Source organism: Candoia aspera, chromosome 4 (assembly GCF_035149785.1).
Source record: "Candoia aspera isolate rCanAsp1 chromosome 4, rCanAsp1.hap2, whole genome shotgun sequence".
NCBI classification, from domain to species: domain Eukaryota; kingdom Metazoa; phylum Chordata; class Lepidosauria; order Squamata; family Boidae; genus Candoia; species Candoia aspera.
The window spans coordinates 98,204,191-98,210,190 of NC_086156.1; positions in this window are offsets into that span (position 1 = coordinate 98,204,191).

The following is a 6,000-nucleotide window of genomic DNA, read 5'->3' on the forward strand; positions in this document are numbered from 1 at the left end:
ACAAGTAGCTTCATAGTAGAAAGCACTTATTCATCACTGGTTCTTTGTAGACATTTTCTATGGAAATATAAATGACTCCATGCAAGCGAGATGAAAGGACAAGAGCTGCATTCTGCAGCACCTCCTGCTTGCAGGTGTGCCAAAAGGTAATGGAGGTTAATCCCCAAACCCAAGGAGGAGGAGGAGGAAGTGGAAATCAGGTGACCCATGTGACATCCCACAAGCACAATAGAGATGCGTTTACTAGAGAAAACCCCCTTTTATGCTTATGAGACAATGTTGAGTTGACCCTCTGATAATTCCAACCCAGGGATCGTTTATTTTATTTATTTATTTATTTATTTATTAATCACATTTATATGGCCAGTTTGCAGGTGCCCCCCCCCTGCCCCAAATGAGAAAAACAATTGGAGAGTAGATTGCATTAATGCTGTAGGTGATAGAGTGTCAAGGAGAGAGAGATCATTGATTGACTCTGAAAAGACGGAGTCCACGCTGCAGTATTTTGATAAAAGTCCCTCGTCATTCATAGAAATCATAGTTCAGAAGCTGGCTGGGTGACTTCGGGCCAGTCACTCACTCTCAGCCGAACCCACCTCACAGGGTTGTTATTGTGGGGAAAATAGGAGGAGGAAGGAGTATTAGGTACGTTCCTCACCTTGAGTTATTTATAAGGATAATAAAGGTGGGATGAAAAATAAAAAAATAAAAGTACAAGGAATTAATAGTAAATGGAGTCTGAAAGGTACTATGGCAGTGTTCAGAATTCACATTACTGTATGATAGTAATTGTGAATAAACAGTGTTGGTGTATGGAAAAGGTTAATGAAACCAGACAGCTGTGCCCACAGCTTATTCAGCATTGGGGTCCACTGGGAATTCTGGCTTGTTTCTTTCTAACAAACCAGTGTCATAAGCCAAGAGCAAACCTTGGGGAAAAGCCGGATTCCAGTTTGCATATAATGCTAAACCAACTGTATGCTGAGCCTGTTCAGCTTTGTTTCACTGTTCTCCCTGGCAGGAGAAGCCAGACAGGAGCAACGGAATAGCTCAACTCAGCTCTTTTGCTGCATCTAAAATTAAAAATGGTGTGTTTGCAAGGGGAGGGAAATTACTGTTTAAATATTGACAATGTTATACCAACCACACTTTCCTTAAGTCTTTCTCTGTAAACCATTGCTGTTCTGTTCATTTTGCACAAATGTTCCCACTGAAAAAATACAAAGCAACCAAATCTCATATTTTATTAGAATAGGAATTGAAAGTGTCAAGCAAAGAAAGCAGTTGACAGGCACACCAGTGACACACGTGGCATTCTCTGTAACCCACGGCGGGCATAATTTGAGTTAAGCCTCCCCCAAAGTCTCTCTTGCTATTTGCAGACTGGCTTTGTAGACTAGTCATGGTTCGTTTAACCATGTTTTACTAAACAAACCACAATTGGCTAAATTCACACATTGTGCTAATGCATAAAGAGCAGTTTACATATCTCAGTGGCTGGACTTACAAACCAGGTTAAGCCAAAACAAAGCAACCCACACTGCAGCTTAGTGTGATGTGCAGATATGCAGTAGAAGAGCTTGGGGGGCTCTGACAGCAGTGAAGCCACGTGAGAGAGCGCATGCTGTTACGTTCTGAGACCCCCAGGGACCAGGACCTCCCTTACCAACCACACGGAAAGCCTTTACAGCAGCAGCAAATTCAGCTTCCAAGCCTCTACAGGTTTTTGCATTTTATCATGCTAGAAACAGTCCTTGGTGGGGGTCTGTGAGTGTTTCAGTATTTAGCTTGATCCTCGCTATGTTTGATGTGACTCCCCTTCCCCCTTTTGCTGCTTCATCATCCTCAATCAGTTTACCACCAAAAACTTTTGCATGTAAGAGTTGAGCCATTTCTGTCTCTCCATCGCGGTTAACATCTTACTTTTCTCTCGGAAGGCTGCATCATCTGCTACCACAATACTCCGCTTCCCGCGCCACCCTGGAACCCAGCCAGCTGAGTCTACTGCCCGCTGTTGGCTCCCAGTGGGTGGAGCTTCCTCTCTTGCTGAACCCCATAGGCGGGATTTCTTGTTCTGCTTTTCGTTGCTGTTGTCGTCGTCTTGTGGGGCTGTGACATCTGAAGACATCCATTTGAGACTCCAGTCCTGCAGGGTGATGGAAGGTATGTGGATGCCCCAAGGAACAAGGTCAGCCTTGAGGTCAATGTTGCTCTCTAACGCAGGATACTGGGAGACATCACGCTTCCCAAGCTTGCTGAGAATGAAAAGACACTTTTTTAAAGGAGAGAAAGATTAAAGATTACAGGTAGCCCTCGCTTAACAACCATTCATTTAGTGATGGTTCGGATTTATGACGGTGCTGGAAAAACCAACTTTCAACAGGTCCTCACATGACTGTCGCAGTGTCCCTGTGGTCACATGATTGATTCAGGCACTTGGCAACCGCTTCACATTTATGACTGTCGCAGTATCCCATGGTCACATGGTCACCATTTTCGACCTTCCTGGCCGGCTTCTGGCAAGCAAAATTAATGGGAAACCGCATGATTTGCTTAATGACCACGTGGTTCATTAAATGCCCACAGTAATTCTCTTAACGACCACCACAAAAAAGTCATAAAATTGGGTTGGATTTGCTTAATGACTGCTTCACTTAGCAACTAAAATTCTGGTCCCAATTGTGGTTATTAAGCGAGGACTATCTGTACTAAAGTTCTTTTGTGAGAAAAATGTAGCACATGTTTTTTCAGTCTTTATTCAAATGTACATTTCTAAAAGCTGCATATCATAGAACAGAATTACACAGCAACCTAGTTTACATATCTTGCTAAACTATAATGTATTTTCTTTAGCTGATGGCTTAATGTGTTGTGTGAATCCAATCAATTGTGGCTTCGTGCACAGTTAACCAAACTATGATTTGGTGAATGTGTGAATTCTGTCAATAGTGATTTGCTTTTTTTTTTTTCCTCTCTCTCTCTCAAATAAAGCAAAATGGCTTCTTTTCATCAGAGAGTGAACTTACAAGGTATCTGATAGGAATACCAGGTGGATAAATAATTTAACCACTAAGAAAAAAATTGATTGAAACCCATTTGGAAGTTATCTTCACTTATTTTTAGTTTTCAGGTGTACTGAGCATAACATTCAATTCTGACCCTTCATGGGAAGTTTGAAGTTTATCTTAATGACTTTTGAAATGTTTGTTTAGGCATCAAACTGATGAAAATCCCCATTTTTGTCTGGTTCCCCACTGATTTTAAAAAAAATGTAATAAAATATCATATTTTGGAAAAGGTGCCTGGAGAAAGTTAAGATTTAAAAACAAACAAACAGGATTCAGGGAGTTACAATAAATGAATCCTGATCAGTGGCATTTATTCTCTTCATGTCCCTACCAAAAGTCTTATGATTGGATGTGAAGAAGAGAGTCCCCCATACATCTATTGCCTAATTGGAAAACAGAAATCTTGGCAGAAAAACTAGATCCTTCCCCTGACCGTGGATCCCTCTGAATCTCTGAGGCAGATGTTAGGTTTCAGTAGCCGTGTGATTTGCTCTGAGCTACATTGGGATAGAGAGTAAGGAAGATGACCATGATGCAAACTGCACTGCCAAGTCGACAAGGGGTAAAACATTTTCTAAGTCCACAACATCCAGATAACATTCAGAAGCAGCTCAAAGAAACACCTCCCTAATGCACTGGAGTATAAGAAGTGGGAGGAGGTAAAGCACAATCAGACTGGCAAGATTCTGTCATTATAGCCAATCTCAATAAAACTAGTTTTAGCTTTCCTGTGGACTTGATTTCTTGGTCTGGTTTACCTAGTGGGGCTGATAATTGGGAAAGCCTTGGACAAAATGCAAACCACTCCATCATATTCCTTACTGTACTGTAGAGGGTAAGGAAGATGACATTGACAAAGATATGCAAGATCTGTCCCCCTGGATCTCCATCAAGGTCATCTTCCTTACTTTCTACATCTATTCTGCACACATCTAGTCTCTTTCTGACTGAAGTGAAATTTATGGGAACACAGTTTAGATTTTGCTGTGGCTCAGCATTTGGCTCCAGCATCCTGCTTTTACCAGTCATAAGCAAAAGAAAAAGGCTGTTCCTTATCATTAATCCCAGTGAAGATATGTGTCATCTGCATATGGAAATTTCACTTCCAACTGGCATGAGAGCTCTCTCAAGTATTTGCCACATCTACATGACCTTCAGCATCTCTGATGGTAATGAACTTGGTGAGCTAATAACAGCATCATTATGGAATCCCATCAATTTATAATACAAGTACAGATACTTCCTATCTGTGACCAACCTCCATATAAACATTCACCACCAGGTGGGAACAAGGCAAACATCACTCAGATCCCAAAGACCTCCTGGAAAAAGCTGGTCTTACTATAACAGCTTTGCAGAAGGCCAAGAGAGTCAGTGTCTGAAGTCAGGATAATGCTTTTCCAGAGAAGATGGGAAGCAACAGAGAATGCCTACCTCCAAGATCCCTGTAGATGGTACTCCTTAAGGGATGGGATCTGGAGGAAGCCCTCTCTTCCCAAACTTAATGAAAGGACAGAAACCCCTGGGAGCAGGTGGTCCTGTAGATGCTCAGATCTGAATCACGGGCTTTAAAGGTGACAATTGCCATCTTGAATTGTACTCAGTAACCTGTATGGCTTTCAGAGCAGAACTGTTGCATGGGCAAATTAACTGGTGCCCATAACTATTTGAGTGCTGCATTTCAGACCATCTAAAACTTCCAGGTGGTCTCCAAAGGTAGCTTCATGTGAGCACATTGCAATAATCCAAATGGGAGATGACCAAGGCATGAATGACTATGAGCAAGGCCTCCTGATCTGGAAATGCTATAACTGGTGCACTAGACAGAGCGGTGCAAAGACTCTCTTTGCCACAACTACCACCTGCTCTTTCAGGAGCTATGAGTCCAGAAGGACACCCTTACGGATCGACTCTGCCTGGGAACTGCAGCCCTGTGTAATGATGCAATATCTCTGGAATCAGACAGCCTTCACACACAAAGCCTCTCTGTTTCGTTGGGACTGAGCCTCAGCCTGTTCCTCCCCATCTAGACCCTAATACCTTCCAGGCATCAAGACAAAATCTCAACCACGTTTCCTTTTTATCCTGGAGCTGAGATACATAGCTGGGTATCATACGGAGGATACCTGATTATGTGCCAGCGGATCTCCTCCAGTGGCTTCATGTAGATGTTAAATAGGAGGGTGCAGAGATTCAACCCCTGTGGCATCACATAAATAAGGACCTTAACTCTCAAACATTCACACACACACACACACACACACACACCACTGACTGTTGGGCACTCAGGAAGAAAAGTATTCCTGCAGCACAAGGCTGCCTACTCCCAGTCCTTGCAGGTATTCAGAAGGACACTGTGATCAAAGGTACTGATACCTGCTGGGAGTTCAAGCAGGGTCAGGCGGGTGGCACTTCCCTTATTCTGGTCCTATTGCAGGTCGTCTACAAGAGCAATCAAGATGGCTTTGGTCCCATACTCAGGCCTAACTAGAAAGAGCCCAGATCATCCATTCCTCCAGAGATCTCCACAAGTGCAGCCCTACCAATCTCTCAACAACTTTCCCAGAAAGTTGGAGGCCGGCTTTTGAGAAGTCCATCAGCCAGACGTGAAGATAATAACATTTCTCAACTCATTTTAATAGTTTTTTTTTAAAAGGCTTACTGTCTCTGGAAGTCATATCTGGCCATCAGATCTTACTGTACAGCTATTATCAGCCTTATCTTCCATTAAATTCACCATTGCCTTCAAAATTATCTGGAGTACTGGTCATCCCCACATATTGTGGCTGCCAGTTCCATATGAATGGAATTTTGTCACCCTGGCTCAACATTAGAATGAATGGATATTGGGAGCACAGTTCAAGTACACTGAAATCATAATCTCCCTGTTTTAAAAAGTGAGGTTTTCTTTACAAATGGGTTTCTTTTGAAA